General features: G+C 40.5%; 1 long non-coding RNA gene across 1 annotated transcript in view; it reads right to left on the bottom strand.

The window, feature by feature from the left end:
- The window catches only part of LOC129059584 (uncharacterized), a 408,057-nt gene that overhangs the window by 138,406 nt on the left and 244,068 nt on the right, over positions 1 to 25,583 (bottom strand). The window contains exon 2 of the long non-coding RNA XR_010140055.1: positions 25,462 to 25,552. This is a non-coding gene — a long non-coding RNA (uncharacterized LOC129059584). The remainder of the gene's footprint in view (positions 1 to 25,461; positions 25,553 to 25,583) is intronic.

Below are 25,583 nucleotides of genomic sequence, written 5' to 3'. Positions count from 1 at the left end.
TGACTGCCCAGGCTGCCACAGCCAATCCACACCACTTTGGTCATGAGGAACAGCCTCAGGGAAAATCATTGCCTCATTCAGCCTTGTCCCAGCTGCAAGCAAAACCTGCCAGACCTCATTCTACTCCTCTCTTCCTGCCCCCTTCCTTCTCCTGGCCCATTGTCTTTCAGGCAGGTTTCCCAGGGGGGCACGATGTCTCTTGTGGTTGGACTCTGTGTGCATATGAAATATTATCTGCATAATTTATCACTCACAATGCATTCTTCTTCCCTTGACTAAAGGAATATGGATCTATATCTGTACTTGGGGGAGACAGAGATTTTTATGGATTGAATGTGCTTAGGCATAAGTATATGCTATTTGCCAGTCACTCGACAAGCCATATGCTTTAACATTTCCATGTCATTCCTCAAGCTAGTCCCTTGGCTTAGAAGGACCTTCTCTCCCTTTACTTCCCATTGACATCCCATTTACCTGTGGAAGACTTCTATCTGCCTGCTCCCTCTTTGGGTAATGAAATTAGTAACTCTAAGTTTTCTTTGACAATCTACCCTTCTCATGCAACTCAGTCCATGTGGCTTGTGTGGAAATGGTTACAGAATAGGCAAATAATCCACACTTGGCCAGTCAGAGCCTATATTCACCTACCCATAGTGATTTGTTCAAAGATATGCAGGTGACCCCAGCAGGCCTATTACCATCAGCCCAGGACTGTTGCTAGCAATTCTGGGAAAGGGATCTCTTTCCACTGAGATGCTAGTTTGGCAGAAGGTAAGCCTACAGTTGTGCCAACCTGAGAATATGAATAAAGTCAATAGGAAGGCACATAGAGTCCCAAGACATAGGTATATTACTAATGATATTGTCTGAGCTTCAGAATTCAGCCATCCTTTAAAACTAGCCCAGTCTACTGTGTTTTCAGATCTGTGAGCCATCACCATAAATAATGATGGTGATGGTGATGGTGATGATGATAATGATGCTGATGCCATTGTGATGATGATAATGATGCTGATGCAATTGTGATGATTGCAAAGTCAGCTTAAGCTAGTAGAATGTGTGCTGTAGTGTGCCACGCTGACCATTCTTTAGGATTGAAGCACTAACAACCTTTAGTGGCTAGGAATGCTACCTGCTGATGGTCTAGCAATGTGGTTAACCAAATGAAACTGTCTCACCCAGGGTTATGTCCCCTCTCAAGAGCAGCTCACATCTGATTAACTAATCAATTCAGGAAGATAAAAGCCAACCCCTTGTCTCAATTCCATACAATTCTGAAGGAACATCTCAACTCTAGAATTCACCACGGAATAGCCTGAGGCCTCTGTTGCAACTAAACTGCAGGCTAACACCCACTTCTGTCTAATCCTGCTTCCTCACTGCCTCACAGGTGGCGTTCCCAAAAATAGTCCCCCATATACTATTTACATGCAAATCTTCATCTCAGAGTCTGTTTCTTGAGGAACTTAAGTGAAGAATTCCTTAAAGGAATTCTATTATGCCATCCTACAAGACCCAACCCAAATACCATCTCTTTCATAAAACCTTCAGTAACATTAAATGCTCCCTTCTAAGCTCCCATAGCTTGTTACTTGTGCCTTAATTTAGATTTACCCATTCCTCCTGACATTATGGTTAATGGGCTGTGTGTCTTTCTCCCATCATGAAATTGTAAGCTCTCAGACTTTTTTAGGTCTGCTTAAGCCTGACCATTTTGCACATAAGTTGCACTCATCATAAATTGAGGGTCACTGGTCACTGTGAAGAGTGTCCTCATCAAATCCCTCTCTGTGATCACTGTGGGGCAGTGTTGAGAATTGTAATAGTTATCTATTTCTACATATCAAGTTATCCCCAAACTTAGCAGCTTAAAACAATGGTAACATGTGTTATCTCCCCAGTTTCTGAGGGTGGGGAATCCAGAAGTAGCTCTGCTGGGTGGCTCTGGCTCAGAGTCTCTCATAGTCAAGATACCAAAGAAAGTTGCAGTCATTTGCAGACCTAACTTGGGCTGAGGGATCTATTTGAATATGATTCTCTCACATGGTTGTTGACTAGAGCCCTCAATCTCTCAACTCAAGGTCCTCTCCATAGAGCTGCTTGAGCATCCTTACAACATGGCAAATGGCTTCCTTCAGAGTGAGTGATCCCAGAGAGAGAATAAGAAGAACGCCACAATCCCTTTTATGTCCTAACATCAGATGTCCAACAATTAAGGAGAGGAGAATTAGCACACCTACATTCCATCTTTAAAGAGAAGTGTCTCAAAAAAAAAAGTGGATATATTTGAAAACCACCACAAGAATTTTGCTCTTTGCATTGCATAGCTTCCTCTCTGAGCCATAGGAAAATCGTCTCTAATCCCACTACGAAGAATCTTAACACTTTCCATAAGCAGCTTGATTGTTTTTACCTCCTGTGCACTGTAAATTGGGTAATTAATCCTGTGTTACTCTTTGCTTCTCAGAAATTTAAAACTAGATTTGTAGCCTACCTCCATCAGCGGCAAAATATTTCATGGCATGTATTTTATATACTATCTTTATTTCTAAGTTTTGCTTTTCTCTTTTTTCCTATTGTGCCATTTTTTATTTTAAAATTTATTTTACTTTGGTATACGCTGTGCATGTTAATAAGCTGTCTTAAATTATTTTTAGGACAAGGCAAGGAATAAATAAATAAGTACAAGCATAAAAATGTATACATACATACCTAAAATAGGTCTCTGGATTTACTAGGGTCAGAGCACCAAATCATTTAAACAAATCCAGGTCATTTTATCTGACAGATCCTGTGGTAAGAATAGCAACAGCACTCACAATAACTACTAATGTTCATTTTGTATTAACTATGTGCCAGGCACTGTGCTAAAACATTTTTTTCTTTCCTTCATTTAACTTTCATGATGTCCCTTAAATGTAGATATGATCATGATCCTCATTACAGCTAAGGCTTAGAGGGGTGAAGAAACCATCTCAAGGTCACATTTCTAGAAAGTAGCAGAGCCAAGATTCAAACCTAAGATAATGAGGACCTAGAGCCAAAGGTACACACTGTTTCTGTTTCTTTAGGGCAAACAGAAAATACATTCTAACATGTTATCTATGAGAATTAAAGCCCATGGGGGTGAACTAAAAATCTTCAAGTAGTTATTCAACATTCCCAGGTGCTCAACATTGTGGCAAGAAATTTGGAGTATATAAAAGAAGAGAAAAACACACCACTGAAGATTTTATTCTCCAGCAAGAATATGTAACTGACACATGTATGTGAGAATAGAATGTACACAAGTCAAGATAAATAGGGTACACAATAAATACTAAAACTGTCTAAAACTTTGTAGCCTAAGAAGGTTGCAGAAGGCTTCTAAGAAGTGGTAAGATTTAGGCTGACCCTTGAAGAATGAATAAAGAAAACACTGGAGTAACATCATGGGAGGAAACACAAAGTTGAAATTCTCTAGGCATAATGTAAATAATTCCATATGCTTGGCCCCTTAAGTACTACCTCTTAGATCAACCAGTAAATATGCCTAGTAACTTCTGGAGAGGAAATGCATATACATGTATATTTTTTAATGTGGAAAAAAGTCAAAAAGCAGCAAGAAATGTGCAGGCATTACAATAGCAAGCATATAGTTGTTGGAACAGAAAATCAGAGGTGTGCAACAGTGACCCTCTCAAAAAAGAGAAAAGTCAAGGATATATAGGACACAAAGAATTTGTCAGCTAGCATTCTGTCATTTCTGTATTTATAAGATGAATCAACAAGCATGTCTAAGCATTTTTAAACAATAAGAAGTGCTGTTTGTGGAGCCATAAGCCATATATCATGGTTCCATTGTGAACAGTGATGATTGGACTCCTGAAGTCTGTTTGCCCAACTGTAAAATGGAGTAGTACAAAACTTGTCTTTGTGAAAATCAAATCAGATAATTTACATAAAAATGCTTTCTAAACCATAAAACAAAATAATGATCCTCATAACAAATCATTATCAAATATAAAGTTAACATAGTTATCGGTGATAATCTGGGAAAAACATCTTTTTAATGTTTGAATGCCCACAACAAACTCAGCAACTTCTGCTTAAATTTTTCCAGTGTCATGGAGCCTCCATCCATACAAGACCGTGTGTCTCATTTGGGAATGACTTAAATCAAACTAAGGGCTCCCTCTTGGCATTTTTGCTAATTCCAGTTTCATCTTCTTGGATGCCCAGAAAACAAAAAATATTCATGTTTACGTATAGTAGCACTTCAAATGTTTACAACCAACAATTACCACCTGTATTAGTTTGTTCTCATACTGCTATGAAGAAATACCCAAGACTGGGTAATTTATAAAGAAAAAGAGATTTAATGGACTCACAGTTCGACACAGCTTGGGAGGCCTCACGATCATGGCAGAAAGTCAGGAGGAGCAAAGGCATGTCTTACATGGCAGCAGACAAGAGAGTGTGTGCAGGGGAACTCCCCTTTATAAAACCATCCAATCTCATGAGACTTATTCACTATCACGAGAATAGCATGGGAAAAACCCACCCCCATGATTCAATTACCTCCCACCAGTTCCCTCCCATGACATGTGGGATTTATGGGAGCTACAATTCAAGATGAGATTTGGGTGAAGACACAAGCAAACCATATCAGCACCATTGCCTGTCAACCAAAGTTTCAAACTATTCTCCAAAACAGCTCTACTTCCTTCAAAGGTTTTTCAGGTTTTCATGAAAAGACTTCATACCATAAAAAATGATGAGTTCATATCCTTTGTAGGGACATGGATGAAAGTGGAAATCATCATTCTCAGTAAACTATCACAAGGACAAAAAACTAAACACCACATGTTCTCACTCATAGATGGGAATTGAACAATGAGAACACATGGACACAGGAAGGGGAACATCACACTCTGGGGACTGTTGTGGGGTGGGGGGAGTGGGGAGGGATAGCATTAGGAGATATACCTAATGCTAAATGACAAGTTGATGGGTGCAGCACACCAGCATGGCACATGTATACATATGTAACTAACCTGCACATTGTGCACATGTACCCTAAAACTTAAAGTATAATAATAATTAAAAAAAGAAAAAAAAAAAGACTTCATAACAACCTGGCTACCCTCCCTCAGACACTGTCCATAGTTTGCCAATGTGGAGTCCAGCATGGAATGAAGTACTCTAAATGTAGTTGCACTTAGAAGCATGGGACTGACTCCTGGCTACATAATTCTGCATTCCATGCTCCTGGACCATCTTTGTTAACTGCCTCTATGAATCAAATTTAAAAGATACTTGCTGGATACTTCAACATTCAGTAAATATACTTGAATAAATGTGTGCACATCTCCATCAAGTATACCCTGTAGATACTAATCCAAATAGGTATTGAATAAGGGAAGGTAACAAATGTTTATTGACTGTATACTGTGTCCCCCTACAGTATGCTAGATGAGAAAGGCATTATTTGTTACTTGTATCTTATCTGTCTCCCCAACCTGAGTACAAGCTCCATTAAAAAAGAATATTTGTCTTGTTTATTTTTGTATTTCCAACTCTAAACACAGTGCTTGACAAAGAGGAGGTGTTGTTCTCATTAATTTAATTAATTAATGAGAAACTGCCCTACAAATAGATTGGAAAAAACATAAGTAGCAATTAGAAGGTGGGGGGGCAGTGATAATGTGTGTTAACTGAAGGCCTTCAGGGAAAAGGAGATTTCTCTAAGCCCCCTTCCTCACTCACTGCCCCCTTCTCACTATACCTCAAGCTAACGGAATTTTAATCAGATTGGTCCCAAGATTCTGGGATCCTAGCTGGGCTGTGTTTTCAGGTAAGAAGGGTCTATCACACTAAAAGGTCACCTGTTAGATGTGGCTTGCTCTTTTATAGTGGGCCAGGGTAACTGGAGTCTAGAGAAATATTGGCCATATGTCATTTTCCACCATTAAAACCTCAAAAATGCCAATAAGTGTTGTGGATTGAACCGTAATCATTAGAATTGTTTAGGGGAAGAAGACAAACTGGATTGAAATTGGCCAGTTTCAGAGAAGCTGAAAGGCTTACCCCAAGCTTTGGAGGACCCATGGATGTGAGTTGAATGAGAAGGCATAAAAAAAGGGGTGGGGATCCCTTTTGACTAGAGCTGGGCTCAAGACGTGAAAAATGTAGAATGATTTGCTGATATGTTTAGACTTTATTTTATTGGAAATGGTAAGCTATTGAGGGATGCTCAGCAGGAGAGTAGCATGATAGCATACTTTTTGGAAAGAATAATCTAACTGGCCTTCATGATACTTTTCAAACAGAGGAAATTCTTTCAGGGATTTGGGTCAGGAGCAAAATACTCTAACTTAAGGTCTGCCATTAATGTGCATGTTTACATTGGATAAAGTACTTCTCTTTGATGGGTCTGACATTCCCTGCCTATAAAAAGAGAGGCTCTCAGGGTAGTTAGTGTGTTTCATTACAAGTGCCAACTCCACATACTCAGCCATGAACCTCTGCAGCACTATGTTTGGAAGAATTCTGAGGCCCTGTCTGGGCTCAAAAGAATAGTGCTGCCATCTGCTAGTAATGTCTGCTAGGGGTGCATGAAGCTGGGGCAGAGGCAGACATATTTCGCATAGGCAGCTGATCAGAGAGGCAGATTTTAACAGCTTTGCAACCACTTTTTCCCTGTTAACATCATTTGCCATCACTCTCCTTTCACTAGCCTCAGCTTTTTTCTATATTTTATCATTTCTGGGGTCTAGGATTGAAATTTTCATAGTTTTCCATGGCGTAGTAGAGTAGAAATGACCCATAAAGTGTCTCCCAGACTGACATTCTGTGTTTCTACCAGAAGCCAATTAAAAACAGGTCTCAGTGAACTCCTGCTCACTTCTCCAACTTGCCTGCTATTGGAGAAATGGTCAGTCATGGAAAAATCTGTCTCAAGAACAAGGTGAGGAAACCATTTAACTCCATGCAAATGTCCTCTTAATAGGTAATGAGGCAAATCATAGTAGCTGGATCTGCTGTGTAAGGCTAAAATGTCCCTAAATAGAATATGGCTCCAAGTTTTCCATGGGGCACCTGCATCAGCAATTATGTAAGTAAGTCATCAAGGGGAAGCAACTTCCACTCAGCATTCTTTACCCCTAGCAAATACAGCTGTGCAAAGAGGAAAAGTAGGGTAATGAGATGGGGTCATGGCCTGGGAAGCAAAAGAGGCAGAATAAAAGGAAGTAAGCAGGACACAGGCCTTATCTCTAACCACTTACTCTCAAATATTTATCTAGCCTTACTGAACTACATGTATGTTGCCATGATGTTTCTCTTGCCCAGGCCTTTGCACATGTTGTTCCCTTCCCCGGAAATGTTCCATGTTTCTTTAACATGGCTAACTCATGCTCACCCTTAAGGTATTAGCTAGGATATCACTTCCTCCAAGAAACCTTCTGAAACCTGGATAAGGACCTATTATTAACCTAATGTGTTCCCTATTATATCATTGATAACATTACATTCTAATTATTTATCTGTCCCTCACTAATAAAACAATAATCGGGGGGGAGGAGCCAAGATGGCTGAATAGGAACAGCTCCGGTCTACAGCTCCCAGCGCGAGCGACGCAGAAGACGGGTGATTTCTGCATTTCCATCTGAGGTACCGTGTTCATCTCACTAGGGAGTGCCAGACAGTGGGCGCAGGTCAGTGGGTGAGTGCACCGTGCGCCAGCCGAAGTAGGGGCGAGGCATTGCCTCACTCAGGAAGCACAAGGGGTCAGGGAGTTCCCTTTCCAGGGGTGACAGACGGCACCTGGAAAATTGGGCCACTCCCACCCGAATACTGTGCTTTTCCGACGGGCTTAGGAAACGGTGCCCCAGGAGAGTATAGCCCGCACCTGGCTCAGAGGGTCCTATGCCCACGGAGTCTCGCTGATTGCTAGCCCAGCAGTCTGAGATCAAACAGCAAGTCGGCAGCGAGGCTGGGGGAGGGGCGCCTGCCATTGTCCAGGCTCGCTTTGGTAAACAAAGCAGCCTGGAAGCTTGAACTGGGTGGAGCCCACCACAGCTCAAGGAGGCCTGCCTGCCTCTGTAGGCTCCACCTCTGGGGGCAGGGCACAGACAAACAAAAAGACAGCAGTAACCTCTGCAGACTTAAATGTCCCTGTCTGACAGCTTTGAGGAGAGCAGTGGTTCTCCCAGCACGCAGCTGGAGATCTGAGAACGGGCAGACTGCCTCCTCAAGTGGGTCCCTGACCCCTGACCCCCGAGCAGCCTAACTGGAAGGCACCCCCCAGCAGGGGCAGACTGACACCTCACAAGGCCGACCAGGTACTCCAACAGACCTGCATCTGAGGGTCCTGTCTGTTAGAAGGAAAACTAACAGAAAGGACATCCACACCAAAAACCCATCTGTACATCACCATCATCAAAAACCAAAAGTAGATAAAACCACAAAGATGGGGAAAAAACAGAGCAGAAAAACTGGAAACTCTAAAAAGCAGAGTGCCTCTCCTCCTCCAAAGGAACGCAGTTCCTCACCAGCAACGGAACAAAGCTGGACGGAGAATGACTTTGACGAGCTGAGAGAAGAAGGCTTCAGACGATCAAATTACTCCGAGCTACGGGAGGATATTCAAACCAAAGGCAAAGAAGTTGAAAACTTTGAAAAAAATTTAGAAGAATGTATAACTAGAATAACCAATACAGAGAAATGCTTAAAGGAGCTGATGGAGCTGAAAACCAAGGCTTGAGAACTACGTGAAGAATGCAGAAGCCTCAGGAGCCGATGCGATCAAATGGAAGAAAGGGTATCAGCCCTGGAAGATGAAATGAATGAAATGAAGTGAGAAGGGAAGTTTAGAGAAAAAAGAATAAAAAGAAACGAGCAAAGCCTCCAAGAAATGTGGGACTATGTGAAAAGACCAAATCTACGTCTGATTGGTGTACCTGAAAGTGACGGGGAGAATGGAAACAAGTTGGAAAACACTCTGCAGGATATTATCCAGGAGAACTTCCCCAATCTAGCAAGGCAGGCCAACATTCAGATTCAGGAAATACAGAGAACGCCACAAAGATACTCCTTGAGAAGAGCAACTCCAAGACACATAATTGTCAGATTCACCAAAGTTGAAATGAAGGAAAAAATGTTAAGGGCAGCCAGACAGAAAGGTCGGGTTACCATCAAAGGGAAGCCCATCAGACTAACAGCGGATCTCTCGGCAGAAACCCTACAAGCCAGAAGAGAGTGGGGGCCAATATTCAACATTCTTAAAGAAAAGAATTTTCAACCCAGAATTTCATATCCAGCCAAACTAAGCTTCATAAGTGAAGGAGAAATAAAATACTTTACAGACAAGCAAATGCTGAGAGATTTTGTCACCACCAGGCCTGCCCTAAAAGAGCTCCTGAAGGAAGCGCTAAACATGGAAAGGTACAACCGGTACCAGCCACTGCAAAATCATGCCAAAATGTAAAGACCATCGAGACTAGGAAGAAACTGCATCAACTAACGAGCAAAAATAACCAGCTAACATCATAATGACAGGATCAAATTCACACATAACAATATTAACTTTAAATGTAAATGGACTAAATGCTCCAATTAAAAGACACAGACTGGCAAATTGGATAAAGACTCAAGACCCATCAGTGTGCTGTATTCAGGAAACCCATCTCACGTGCAGAGACACACATAGGCTCAAAATAAAAGGATGGAGGAAGATCTACCAAGCAAATGGAAAACAAAAAAAGGCAGGGGTTGCAATCCTAGTCTCTGATAAAACAGACTTTAAACCAACAAAGATCAAAAGAGACAAAGAAGGCCATTACATAATGGTAAAGGGATTAATTCAACGAGAAGAGCTAACTATCCTAAATATATATGCACCCAATACAGGAGCACCCAGATTCATAAAGCAAGTCCTGAGTGACCTACAAAGAGACTTAGACTCCCACCCATTAATAATGGGAGACTTTAACAGCCCACTGTCAACATTAGACAGATCAACGAGACAGAAAGTCAACAAGGATACCCAGGAATTGAACTCAGCTCTGCACCAAGCAGACCTAATAGACATCTACAGAACTCTCCACCCCAAATCAACAGAATATACGTTTTTTTCAGCACCACACCACACCTATTCCAAAATTGACCACATACTTGGAAGTAAAGCTCTCCTCAATAAATGTAAAAGAACAGAAATTATAACAAACTATCTCTCAGATCACAGTGCAATCAAGCTAGAACTCAGGATTAAGAATCTCACTCAAAACCGCTCAACTACGTGGAAGCTGAACAACCTGCTCCTGAATGACTACTGGGTACATAACGAAATGAAGGCAGAAATAAAGATGTTCTTTGAAACCAACGAGAACCAAGACACAACATACCAGAATCTCTGGGATGCATTCAAAGCAGTGTGTAGAGGGAAATTTATAGCACTAAATGCCCACAAGAGAAAGCAGGAAAGATCCAAAATTGACACCCTAACATCACAATTAAAAGAACTAGAAAAGCAAGAGCAAACACATTCAAAAGCTAGCAGAAGGCAAGAAATAACTAAAATCAGAGCAGAACTGAAGGAAATAGAGACACAAAAAACCCTTCAAAAAATAAATGAATCCAGGAGCTGGTTTTTTGAAAGGATCAACAAAATTGATAGACCGCTAGCAAGATTAATAAAGAAAAAAAGAGAGAAGAATCAAATAGATGCAATAAAAAATGATAAAGGGGATATCACCACCGATCCCACAGAAATACAAACTACCATCAGAGAATATTACAAACACCTCTACGCAAATAAACTAGAAAATCTAGAAGAAATGGATAAATTCCTCAACACATACACCCTCCCAAGACTAAACCAGGAAGAAGTTGAATCTCTGAATAGACCAATAACAGGAGCTGAAATTGTGGCAATAATCAATAGCTTACCAACCAAAAAAAGTCCAGGACCAGATGGGTTCACAGCCGAATTCTACCAGAGGTACAAGGAGGAGCTGGTACCATTCCTTCTGAAACTATTCCAATCAATAGAAAAAGAGGGAATCCTCCCTAACTCATTTTATGAGGCCAGCGTCATCCTGATACCAAAGCCTGGCAGAGACACAACCAAAAAAGAGAATTTTAGACCAATATCCTTGATGAACATTGATGCAAAAATCCTCAATAAAATACTGGCAAACAGAATCCAGCAGCACATCAAAAAGCTTATCCACCATGATCAAGTGGGCTTCATCCCTGGGATGCAAGGCTGGTTCAATATACGCAAATCAATAAATGTAATCCAGCATATAAACAGAACCAAAGTCAAAAACCACATGATTATCTCAATAGATGCAGAAAAGGCCTTTGACAAAATTCAACAACGCTTCATGCTAAAAACTCTCAATAAATTAGGTATTGATGGGTCGTATCTCAAAATAATAAGAGCTATTTATGACAAACCCACAGCCAATATCATACTGAATGGGCAAAAACTGGAAGCATTCCCTTTGAAAACTGGCACAAGACAGGGATGCCCTCTCTCACCACTTCTATTCAACATAGTGTTGGAAGTTCTGGCCAGGGCAATTAGGCAGGAGAAGGAAATCAAGGGTATTCAATTAGGAAAAGAGGAAGTCAAATTGTCCCTGTTTGCAGATGACATGATAGTATATCTAGAAAACCCCATTGTCTCAGCCCAAAATCTCCTTAAGCTGATAAGCAACTTCAGCAAAGTCTCAGGATACAAAATCAATGTACAAAAATCACAAGCATTCTTATACATCAATAACAGACAAACAGAGAGCCAAATCATGACTGAACTCCCATTCACAATTGCTTCAAAGAGAATAAAATACCTAGGAATCCAACTTACAAGGGATGTGAAGGACCTCTTCAAGGAGAACTACAAACCACTGCTCAAGGAAATAAAAGAGGATACAAACAAATGGAAGAACATTCCATGCTCATGGGTAGGAAGAATCAATATCATGAAAATGGCCATCCTTCCCAAGGTAATTTACAGATTCAATGCCATCCCCATCAAGTTACCAATGACTTTCTTCACAGAATTGGAAAAAACTACTTTAAAGTTCATATGGAACCAAAAAAGAGCCCACATCGCCAAGTCAATCCTAAGCCAAAAGAACAAAGCTGGAGGCATCACGCTACCTGACTTCAAACTATACTACAAGGCTACAGTAACCAAAACAGCATGGTACTGGTACCAAAACAGAGATATAGATCAATGGAACAGAACAGAGCCCTCAGAAATAATGCCACATATCTACAACTATCTGATCTTTGACAAACCTGACAAAAACAAGAAATGGGGAAAGGATTCCCTATTTAATAAATGGTGCTGGGAAAACTGGCTAGCCATATGTGGAAAGCTGAAACTGGATCCCTTCCTTACACCTTATACAAAAATCAATTCAAGATGGATTAAAGACTTAAATGTTAGACCTAAAACCATAAAAACCCTAGAAGAAAACCTAGGCAATACCATTCAGGACATAGGCATGGGCAAGGACTTCATGTCTAAAACACCAAAAGTAATGGCAACAAAAGCCAAAATTGACAAATGGGATCTAATTAAACTCAAGAGCTTCTGCACAGCAAAGGAAACTACCATCAGAGTGAACAGGCAGCCTACAAAATGGAAGAAAATTTTCGCAGCCTACTCACCTGACAAAGGGCTAATATCCAGAATCTACAATGAACTCCAACAAATTTACAAGAAAAAAACAAACAACCCCATCAAAAAGTGGGCAAAGGACATGAACAGACACTTCTCAAAAGAAGACATTTATGCAGCCAAAAAACACATGAAAAAATGCTCACCATCACTGGCCATCAGAGAAATGCAAATCAAAACCACAATGAGATACCATCTCACACCAGTTAGAATGGCAATCATTAAAAAGTCAGGAAACAACAGGTGCTGGAGAGGATGTGGAGAAATAGGAACACTTTTACACTGTTGGCGGGACTGTAAATTAGTTCAACCATTGTGGAAGTCAGTGTGGCGATTCCTCAGGGATCTAGAACTAGAAATTCCATTTGACCCAGCCATCCCATTACTGGGTATATACCCAAAGGACTATAAATCATGGTGCTATAAAGACACATGCACACGTATGTTTATTGCAGCATTATTCACAATAGCAAAGACTTGGAACCAACCCAAATGTCCAACAATGTTAGACTGGATTAAGAAAATGTGGCACATATACACCATGGAATACTATGCAGCCATAAAAAATGATGAGTTCACGTCCTTTGTAGGGACATTGATGAAATTGGAAATCATCATTCTCAGTAAACTATCGCAAGAACAAAAAACCAAACACCGCATATTCTCACTCATAGGTGGGAATTGAACAATGAGAACACATGGACACAGGAAGGGGAACATCACACTTCGGGGACTGTTGTGTGGTGGGGGGAGGGGGGAGGGATAGCATTGGGAGATATACCTAATGCTAGATGACGAGTTGGTGGGTGCAGCGCACCAGCATGGCACATGTTTACATATGTAACTTACCTGCATGTTGCGCACATGTACCATAGAGCCTAAAGTATAATAATAATAAGAAGAAGAAGAAGAAGAAGAAGAAAAAAAAATTAGCAAACCAAATCTTGAAATATATAAAAAGATAGTGGATTATGACAAAATTGTGTTTATCCAAAGAATTCAAGATTGGTTTAGCATTATAAAATCAATATTCTTTACCATACTAACAGGGTAAAGGGGAAAAACACATGATAAGCTCAATAAATGCAGAAAAAGTGCTCAAAAAAAAAAAAAACCATTAATCAATGTCTACTGAGTGTGTAGTGTGTGTCAGGCACTGTACTAAATATCTAACATAGATAATTTTACTTAATAGTACAATGATTCTACTAGGCAATATTCTCATTTTACATATGGAGAAATAAGCTCTGAGAGATTAAGTGTCTTGACCAAAGGCACACAGGTTATGCAACTAGTGAGCAACAGAGCCATTTTTAGAACCCATATCCATTCACATGCTCTTTGCTACCATGCCACACTATATCCCCTTCTGTGTGACAGACTCCATGGAGCAAGGTCTGGAACCTTGTCACATGGCACACCAGCACTGGTGTGCGCATCAAGTAAGTGATAATCAACATGTATTAGTTGATTGAATGAAGGTATGAATAAATAGAGGCATGAAGGAATTGAGTTACTGCACATTAGAACAAAGTCTCTACAAGGTCAATTCCTTTTTGAAGAAACAGGGCTAAATGGAGGAAATTACTCTCATGAAGGTGTGTGTTTCTCACGGTAGCCAGGAAAAAAAAAAAAACAGATTCACCCTAATATGCAAAGCAAGGCAGAAGTCAGAACCAGAGAAGTACTGCCTAGGGTCAGACCCAAGGAAGAGGCCATGAATGGAAGAGGAGGCAAGGGTTCAGGAGCTGGAGAGGCTAGGAATAGGTAAGGGTGCCAGGTGCTAGAAAGGTCAAAAAGAGATGAGTCAAGAAAGATAATAAGCTAAGGGTTTGGCTGGAAGTCTGTTGTCACTAGTGCTGGCCACGCCACATATGGAATGGGTTGGTTGCCTTAGAGTCAGGAATGGATACATAGAGATCTATGTTTATCAAGATCCATATGGCTTGGATCAGAAACTGATCTCCAAACCTACACCCTCCTGACTACCAAATGCTACTTTTCTAAGCAATGTCTGATGCTCACATTTCTCTTCCTTTATTTACATAAACACAGATTCTGCAGACTAGCCATTTTTTTTCACAGTTGTTCTCATGGTAGGAGTTTCAAATGCTCCAGTCCAAGACAGAAATAAGCTAAGAATGGAGTCAGGAATAACCTTTTGTAAGATCTAGGCTGGGTGTGGGGAAGCTCATTTATAGGTTGTCTTATTTAGTACACTGGGACTATTCAGTAAGCTCATTCCTACAAAATTCATGTATGACCCATAGCTGCTAAAACTTGTTTCAATTCCACAAATGCCTATTTGGTGCCTTTTGTGTACTAGGCACTAACCTGGAAAACACAGAGATGAGTAACAGAAGGCTAAGTTCTACAAGTCCAGCAAAAGATTCAAAGGAAAGCCAGAATGGAGTTTAAAATCAGATGACCTGAGTTCAAGGCAAGGCCTTGATCCAAGTCTTCTGGGCTACGATAGTGACCAAATCCTCACTAACCCTGTGATATTGGACAGGTTAAATAACCTTACTGTGTCCTAGATTTCTCATGTGTGAAATGTAAAATAATTACCCTTACCTAATAGGGTTGTCACAGGGGTGAAATGAAATCACACATGAGAAAACATTCCACAAAACTGTAATCACCAGGCATATTTAACTGTCATTACTGGAAATTCCTCTGCCTTTCTATGGTACCACCTCATTTAATAAGCAAGTTTAGCCAGATGCCTGGGATAGAGATTTAAATCCCATGAACATGAACCTGTGGCAAGTAAAAGAAACCTCAGTAAAGTCCAATGAATCTAAACCAATGTGTATTGAGGACTTAGGGCACACAAAATACCAAAGTGTAATTAAGCCTCATAACAGTTGTTTCAGATAGGTACAGTTCCTTATCTTAAAGATCAGAGAGATAAAGTATTTCAAATAAATAGAGATGGTATTTATGCACAGGTCAACCAATCTCCTCTATACCAAGTTGCCTTTTTTGGGGGGGTGGGAGGCACAAATATTTTATTTTGTCTGTAAATGCAGCCCGCCTCACACCCTGAATCAGCAACCCCCAGACAGTTCTTCGCAATGGAACTCTATATTCCCTAATCCAATGATATAACTTTTCTCCTCACTTTACAATTCTGTTATTCTGCAAGAAAACCAAGAGGGACAAGCATATCAGCAATGAAAGGAAAGGCATATATAAGCCAGTTTCTTTATCAGCCTCTCCCATGCCTGTGGTTTCAGGCTGTGAAGGCGGAATGGGAGCTGTAAGTAATGCTAATAGCATCAACCAAGGAGCACCAGATAACAGCCCCCACAGTCCCAAGAAGGAATTGCTTTTGTGCCATATGGGTTTTTGTTACCACCCTGGCTGGGAGATGAGATTCAGTGAAATCAGATGAGATGGTCTTAGAAACCCCACTAATTCATGTCTGGCCCACAGCTCCCAAATGGGGGTCCAGGAGCAAAAAAAAACAAAATGAATTCACCCGTATATTTCTTGAGCAGAGGCTTTGAATATCCTTGCAGAGAAAGAAAGATAAACCACACCCTGAAGAATCTGGCATTATTCAGCTTGTAGGAGAGAAAGGTCAGGAGAATAACCCTGTCACTGCTGATGGGCTTCCTTGGGGCACAGAGGGCTGGATCCTTTTGAGGGCTGAACAGGTGCAATAGAACTCTGGGGGAGGAGCTATAAGGAGGCAGAGTATATCCCAAATGAGGGGAAAACTAACATACCATAACAGAGTGGATCCACCCAGGAGAAAGTGGGTACTCTGCCACCAGAGCATTCAAGAAGTTAAGAAACCTCAAAAGGAATGTCACAGAGCATATCTATGCATCTGGTGGTGGTGACATGATCAAATGATACTCAATTCTTTTCCAAAACTGGGATTCTGATTGGAAGTAGTATAGTACAGTGGTTAAGGTCATAGACCCTGGAATTAGAATTTCTGCTTCTCAACTTATCTGTATAACCCTACGTAAGTTACCTCACCTCTCTGGGCTTCAGTTTCTTCTATGAAATGGGGATTATAATAGTAGTCCTCTTACAGAGTTGTGAGAATCAGTTGAGTTAGTGCCTGTGTTGTATTTAGAGGAATATTTGCCATACAGTAAGTACTCAGTAGATATGTACTAAGCACCTACCAGGTGCCAGACCCCCTTCTGGTCAACAAGGATGGACAATCATATACAATAAAAATAGGTCTCTACTCTCATCAATAAATATCTATAATTTCAGATGTCATTGCAGCTATGAAGAAAATAATGGAATGTAATATAACAATGTCTTTGAGGAAGGGGCAAGGAAACATTAAATAGGGAAGGCAAGAAGAGTTTCTCTGGGCTGAGTTAGCCAAATTAAGAGAAGCAGTCAACATTGCTGAGTTGGGGGCATCCAGGCAGAGGAGATAACAAACACAGAGGCCCCAAGGCAGATAAAAGCTTAGGATACTAAGAACAGGAAAAAAAAAAAAAAAAAAAAAAAAAAGGCCTGCCTGTGTGGCTTGTTGCTGAATGAAGGAAGATGGAAAAAAGATGGGAAATGATATCAAAGAGGTAGGCAAGGCCCTTATCCCATGTATGATTTACAAACATTTTCTCCCAATCTATGGGCTGTCTCTTCATGCTGTTGATTGTTTCCTTTGCTGTGCAGAAGCTTTTTAGTTTGAGGCAATCCCATTTGTCTATTTCTATTCTTGTTGCCTGTGCTTTTGGGGTCATTTATAAGAAATCTCTGCTCAAACGAGTGTCATGGAGCTTTTCCCTTATGTTTTCTTTCAGTAGTTTTACAGTTTCAAATCTTAAGTTTAAGTCTTTCACCCATTTTGAGCTGATTCTTATATACATGGTGAGATGAGGATCAATTTTCATTCTGCATGTGGATATTTAGTTTTACCAACTAAAGGGAATGAAGAGAATGTTCTTTCCCTGTTGTGTGTTCTTGGCACCTTTGTTGAAAATTAATTGGCCACAGTTGTGTAGGTTAATTTTGGATAAGGAGTTAATATCCGAAATATACAATTAAACTACTCAATAACACGAAAACTAATAACTCTATTTTAAGGGCAAAGAAGCTGAATAAATATTTCTCAAAAGGAGACATAAGAATGGCCAACAGATATATTTAAAAAGTTCGACATCTCTAATCATCAGAGAAATGCATATTAAAGCTACAATGAGATATTACCTCGTGCCTGTTAAATTAGCCATGATCAAAAAGATGAAAGATAAGTGTTGATGAGGACGTGGAGGAAAGGGAACCCTTGTACACTGTTGGTAGTATTGCAAATTAGTACAGCCATTTTGGAAAACAGTATGAAGGCTCTTCAAAAATTTAAAAATAGAATTACCATATGATCCAGCAATCCCACTTTTGGGAATATATCCAAAGAAAATGCCATCAGTATGTTGAAGACTTATCTGCCCTCCTATGTTCACTGCAGCATTATTCACAATAGCCAAGATATGGAATCAACCTAAGTGCCTATCAATAGATGAATGGATTTTTTAAATGCAGTATATGCACACAATGCCATACTATTACTCCTTAAAAAGCAGGAAATCCTTTCATTTGAGATAATACGAATGAACCTAGAGGACATCATGCCAAGTGAAATGAGCTAGGCACAGAGAGACAAATACCACATGATCTGCTCTCATTTGTATGTGGGATCTAAAAAAAGTTGAACTCAGAAGTAGAGAGTAGACAGAAAACTAACACAGGAACAGAAAACCAAACACTGTATGTTATTACTCATAAGTGGGAGACGAACAATGAGAACACATGGACAAAAAAAAAAAAAAAAAAGAAGTAGAGAGTAGAATCGTGGTTACGAGAGGCTGGAGGTGGGGCAGGGGGCTGTGGACAGGGAAAGGAGAGATGTTGGTTGAAGTTTCAGTTATAAGGAAAAGGTTCTGGTGGTCTATTACATAGCATGGTAATTACAGTTAATAATTCAAAAGACTGGATTTTAAATGTTCTCACCACAAAGAAACTGTAAGTATTTGAGATGATGGATCCACCTAATTTGATCATTTCACAATGTGTTCATGTATTGAAACATCACATCACATTGTACCCCATAAATATGTATAATTAACATTTGTTAGTTAAAAATAAAATTTTAAAAAGGCAAGCGAGAACAATCATGTAGCACCCTGTAGGCCACAGTGAAGAATTTGAGTTTTATTCTAAGGTGGTTGGAAGCCACTGAAAGTTTTACGCAGAGTAGGACACTATACAACTTACATTTTACAGAGATCATGCACTTGACTTATAAAAACACTCCATGCAGGATCCTTCCTATTCTTTCCTGGTTTGTAGAAATCTCTGAGGCCCTAAAAGAGCTCAGAGTATCAAGACAAAGGTACCCTGTTGGGGCTCCTAGATTATCACGAGTGGCCCCCTGCTAACCAGAAACACTAATGTTGAGTTGTTATGGAGTAAAAATTCACTTTATTTTATTAAGCCAATGAGAAAAGAAAGGAGGAAAAGAGAGAGAGAGATGGAATAAGAGGAGGAGAGAGGGAGAGGGAAGGATTATTCTGGCTGTTACATAAAGAATTCAAATGTGGGGTCAGGGAATTAACAAAAGAGGAAGTATAAAGGCCTTCTCTTTATTTCCCTTGTAATACTTCATACAGAACAGGTTCGTTCTCTCTCTCTTTCTCTCTGTCTCCTCTTTCTTCCTTTCTTCCCTTCCTTTTCCATCCCTTTCCTTCCCTCCCTCCTTCCTTCCTTTTCTTTCATGGATTCAGTCAAAAACCAGCTAAACTATGGCATGAACAAGTAGTCAACCATCTTCCTTATAGACGCTGGCTATTAGGGAAAGCAACAGAAAATAAAAGTGGCAACCCAAGTTGACCTAAGACAACATCCACCAGGTACCCTACTTCCCCTTTCAGAGCTAGGTTTGATATTTTTTTCATCAGATGATGATGATGATATCAAACCTCAGACTGCCTTTTCGAGTCCTTGGCAGATATGCAACATTGGCTTTCACAGCCATTGACTACAAAAATAACAAGGCACAGGTAATTGAGTTGTAGTCTGTAACCAGGTAATTGCTAACCCAGGACCTCCTTTGCCAGATCCTCCTACTGTCCAAGCACTATGTGTACATTACATGTGTATCTATATTCATATTTACTCACCAAGAAGCATTCGTTAAGCGCCTACTTTGTACTAGGCACAGTTCTGAGTGCTAGTTACACAATAGTGAGGCAAATAGACAACATCTCTGCTCTTTTCTCACTACATTAGTCAACAACATGGACAAGACAGACGAGACCCCTAGTCTCAACAGACAAATACACATCATTTCAGATGCAGATAAGAGGTATGAAGAAAATAATAGACTGTAATAGAATAGAGTGCCTAAAGAAAGAGCAGCAGAATGCAAAGTAGGGCAGGCATGGAAGCTGGCATTCTTGTACGGAGGAAAGGGGTGATAAACAAACAAGCAAAATCCGTCAATGGATAAAGCAGGGAGGATTGGAGCAATGATGAAAAGAATGTTAAGAAGTGGGTTAATTAAGGGATAAAGTCATGTCTTCAGGCCTTGTGATTTTTTAGTTATGGGGGTCAGGGAAAAGAAAGGAGTCAAGGATGTCTCCTCTACTTCTGGTTTGTGCAATGGATGGTGGTGTCATTTAGGGACACTGAAGGAAAACCAAATTTGTGGCGAGAAGATCCTGAGTTTTGTTCTGAACGTTCCTCTGTGATGTTCAAATGGCAACATCAAGTACATAGACGATCAGCATCAACGACATTCAGATGAAAATTGACATTTTGAGCACGGATAAGAGTTCATAAAAATCTGATCTACACTCCAGGTTGGTATGACAGCCCCACGAATTTGTTCATGACCAGACTCTTCTACTTTCCTCTCTACCATCCTAAGATTGTGGCCCTTGTCACATGGTCCAAGATGGCTACTGGAGCTCCAGCTGTTAAGTCTGGTCAGACAGGAAGCACACTAGTGTTTCCTCTCTGCCATTAGCTTGCTTTTAGGCCTTAGTAAACTCATTTCCCCTCCTTGGACCAGTTTGTCCATTCAATTTGTCAAGTTCCTTGTTGTTTTATCACATCCTGACTCTGTGTCAGAATGGGAGTTGAGTGGCTTCCAACCAAAGCACAAAGCCTGCCCTGTTATGACAAAACAGAGGACTGATTTGACTGAGAAACTGACCTTTAACTATTTCATTTCTTATTGGTGCTTTGGATGGGAGTTCTCCAGGGAACTCAGGGTAATTGCTTTTGTCTCTGTTTCACAAGTGGCTGACTTTGATTCAATACTCTTCTCATCTGCAGGTTAAATTTGGCTCTTTTATCTGCATTAAACTTACTGGGAACTAGCCTTTATGTGCTGTCAAACACATCACATGGCTGGCTATTACTGGCTGAATTTAGACTCGCCCTTTCAGCTAAAGATCCTGGGTTGCTCTGATGGTCGGGGCTGAGCAAGTTGACTTTCATCTCCCTTGGGATCCTCTCTCTCTGAGAGCTGTGGGTAATCTGAACCAGCCACTGGGTGTCAGCATTGCTTTGTCCATTTAAAGGAAAAATAGATAATTGTGTGGTTTGGGAGTTGTTCATGCAGTAAGTTTGGGCTCTAAAGTGAGCACAATCACTTTACAATTCACATTTTACACAGTTCACATTTTTATGGCACTTAGCATCAACCAAAAGAGTTCGCTTCTCTATCATTACATCCAGACTCTTCCTGTTCATTTTGGCTCTTCCATGTCCCTCACCTGCATTACTGCAACAATCCCCATTTCCAGTTTTGTGTTGCTCAAGTCTATCTTTTTCATCCAGTTACAATCAGGACTGTAACAGGCTCATTTGCGAATAATAAGCCACCTGTCACTGGAGGTTTGCAAACAGAAGCAGGAAAACTACCTGGCAGGAATTTTTGTAGAGAAAAATATATGCAAATAAATGTATTATAAATATAAATATAAACACACATATATGTTGTATATACGTATATAGTCACAGGCTATAAATATTTTGGTCCACAATGGCCAGCATATGTAACAATGGTCCCATAAGATTATAAGACCCTATTGTTACTATATCTTTTCTATTTTTAGGTATGTTTAGGTACACAAATACCATTGTGTTACAATTCCCCACAGCATTCAATATAGTAACAAGCTGTACAGGGTTGTAGCCTAGGAGCTATAGGCTATACCATATAGCCTAGGTGTGTAGCAGGCTATACCACCTAGGTTTGTGTAAGTATACTCTATGACAGCAGTCCCCAACCTTTTTGGCACCAGGGACCAGTTTTGTGGAAGACAATTTTTCCCCAAGCAGGGAAGGGGGATGGTTTCCAGATGAAACTGTTCCACCTCAGATCATCAGGATTAGATTCCCATAAGGAGCACACAACCTAGATTCTTTGCATATGCAGTTTGCAATAGGGTTCATGCTCTTATCAGTATCTAATGCCTCTGCTGATCTGACAGGAGGCAGAGCTCAGGTGATAATGCTGGCTCACCCACCACTCCTGCTGTGTGGCTCAATTCCTAATAGGCCACAGACCTGTACCAGTCTGTAGCCTGGGGTTTGGGGACCCCTGTTCTAATCTATCTTTTTAGCAAAGAGAAAACATGTCTCAGGCTCAGAGCCTTGGCAGGTATATTAGTTATCTATTGCCACATTAATATCTGTAGGAAACAAAAACAACTCAGTGCCTTTCAACAATAAACTTTTGTTTAGCTCAGGAATCTGAAGGTATGTCTTTAAGACCAGTGGTTCTTTGTTCTTGGTCTGGACTTCCCTCAAAGTCATGCAGTTACATTCACAGCTGGTTCATGGCTGGGATGACTGGACTCTGCTTCATGTATTTCTCATATCTTTTCAGTACATTATCCCAGGCATGTTCTCATTGCAGAGGAGCTATCCCAGTCACACAAGAGTTTTTCACACTTCTGTATGTGTCAAATCTGCTAAAACAACATTGAGCAGAGCAAGTGTTATGGCTGAATTCAGAATCAAGAGATGGAGACAAGAACTTGCCTAGTTAGTGAGGGAGACCCAAAGTCATATGGCAAAGAGGATGACACAAGGTGAGATGAAAGATTCGTTAATGGTCTCAGTGCATCTACTAGAGCAGGCAAGGTTGTCTAGCCAGAATTTGGAATGTCTTTTGTTGTATTTTTTGAACTTTCTTTTGTGCCAAGTGATGAAGGTTTTCAATGATGGTAGTAATACAAAGTTTCTTTTAAAAACAAATTTGAGACAAATGTAGGTGAATGTAAAAAAATCTTTTTCAAAAAGTAGGCCATGTTATACAGAGGTATGGCAAAAGTTATCAGAGGAAGGGAGTGACGAGTTAAGAAAACTGAAACAGGATGACTGTAATTGGGACTGCAAGCAGGGGATGCATGCAAGAAATGTTGCAGACTCGGCAAAATCAGGTTACTCCATGTGAACACACTCCATGTGTTCTGCTGAGATAGGCTAAGCAAACATTTGTTGAGTGTCAACTACCTGCCTGACACAGTAGCAGAAGCCCAAGTAATAAAGATGAAAAGCTCAAAGTCCCTCCTAAGGCAGTAACTATAACTTTGACATACTAGGGTAAACTGTATATATAGTTGATGTGGTTCTGGGTATCTACAGAAATAGCACTAAGCTTAGGCTGGGAAGTGGGCATTGGGAAAGGACTCCCCGGAGGAGGCTCTAGAAGGATGAATAGTCGGTGCCCTGGTGAAAAGGGTAAGGGAGGCGAGAAGGGGGGTCTCCAGGCTTGAGCCTTTAAAACCATGCAGAGTATAAAATTCTCCTTGGAAAAGTTCATTCTTATTGAAGCCCCATGTTTGAGACAGGACATGAGACTAACTGTTGGGAGCAGCCAGGCGTAGACATCTCTAAGCTAGAATTCTGTTAGGCAGCTTAGAATTTATCCAGTTATGAGCAACAGGGAGTCACGGAAGGTTCTTAAGCAGAGAAAAGACACAGTTAGTTTTGTGTTTTAGAAACTTGCCCACCTATCCCTGCATCCAAAGAGATATCACATCTAATCTAGCCACATTTAGCTATATATAAAAATACACAAGCAGCCATGTGTCACTTAATGATGGGTATACATTCTGAGAAATGCATCATTAGGCAATTTTATTGTTGTATAGACATCATAGAGCAGGGGTCCTCAAGCCCCAGGCTATGGACTGGTACCAGTCTATGGCCTGTTAGGAACTGGGTGACACAGCAGGAGGTGAGTAGCAGGTGAACAAGCATCGTCAGCTGAGCTCTGCCTCTTGTTAGATCAGTGGCAGCATTAGATTCTCATAGAACCATGAACCCTATTGTGAACTGTATATGTGAGGGATCTAGGTTGCATGCTTCTTATGAGAATCTAATGCCTGATGATCTGAGGTGGAATAGTTCCATCCCGAAATCATTCCCCAACCATCTGTGGAAAAATTGTCTTCCACGAAACTGGTTCCTGGTGCCAAAAAGGTTGGGGATGGCTGGATTAGAAAGTATTAGAGAAGTGTTACAATGTATACACAGGTCAAGACAGCACAGAATAACCCACCCTCCATGCCCAATGTACCCCATAAATATACACAATTATTATTTGTCAATTAAAAATAAACAAAATTTAGAAAGAGAAAGTGTTAGAGAAGTGTTAAAATACTAGCACCCAATTCAGAATATCTCCCTGAAATAATTAGAATGAAATGAAACTGCAAAGGGAATAATTGTCTCACTTCCTAACTCAAATGTGATTTATAATAGTTTACATATAAAATTACCTCTCCCACACTTTGTGATAGACTGCCCTAGTTCTTGCCATTTCTAACTTTTTTGTGAACAAAGGATGCTTCCAAAATAGTCTTAGGCTCATTGCCTAAAATCTAAAGCCCAAATTTAATTCAAATTCTAGGTGTTCCATGATTGGTCCCAGCCCTGCTCCCCGCCCAAGGCTTACACCCACTGTCCCCCTTCTTTGCATAACCAATGCGACAACCCAACTTCTTCAATGTTTATTGAGCACCAATGGCAGCTGCTTAGGCAGAGCAAGACCCTAGCTAGGAGGTGGGGGAAAAGGTGATGATTAAGACTCAGCCTTCACTTTTATCAAGCGCTCAGCTTCTAAGTAAAACATGGAAGCAGCCACATAACTACTGTAGTGTGTAAAATGTAATTCCAGAAAACTATAGAAATCCATAGGATTGGTATCTAACACAAACATTCAGAAGTAGGTGAAGCTTGAATTAGAGATGGATCTGAAGGGGAATTCATGCCATTATATAAAATGAAACCTCTCCAGAATCTTCCGCCACAACCTGGAATAAGTATATACTTTTCTGGCCCCGCATCGTACTTCATAGCACATCTTTTATTATTTATACTTCATTCATCGATTCTCTTAGACTATTGACTCTTTGAGAACATTGATCATTTATCTTTGCACCCACCACAGCAGTAGCAGGTCATGAAGCAAATACCAGATACTGGCACATGTTTGGTTGATGGATGGGTGAGTAGCTGGATAAATGGATGGGTGAAAGAGAAGCTTTTGGCACATTTAAGTGTCTTCATTTATGTAGCTACCTAATCCTGTGATTCCCAAATCTGGCAGCCCATAAAGTATATTTAGGGAGCTTTAAAATATATATTCCCTGGGACCTGCTTCCTTAGAATATTCTGATTTGACAGACATAGGGTGGGTCTCAGTAACCTATATTTTAGCACACTTACCAGAAGATTCTGATGCATCTCATCCAAGGACTGCATGCTTAAGGATCATAAGGCTAACTCACCTGAGTGTCACATTGGCTCCATACTCTCAGGTGTCCTATTTTTGAGATGCTTGGCCTCCTTTTCACCGATGGTTCAGCCTACTCAGATAACCTGCAAGAGGAAAGTACACTTATGACTTGGA

This window comes from Pongo abelii, chromosome 4 (genome assembly GCF_028885655.2).
Source record: "Pongo abelii isolate AG06213 chromosome 4, NHGRI_mPonAbe1-v2.0_pri, whole genome shotgun sequence".
In the NCBI taxonomy this organism is placed as follows: domain Eukaryota; kingdom Metazoa; phylum Chordata; class Mammalia; order Primates; family Hominidae; genus Pongo; species Pongo abelii.
This window is presented reverse-complemented; position numbering and strand designations above follow the sequence as displayed.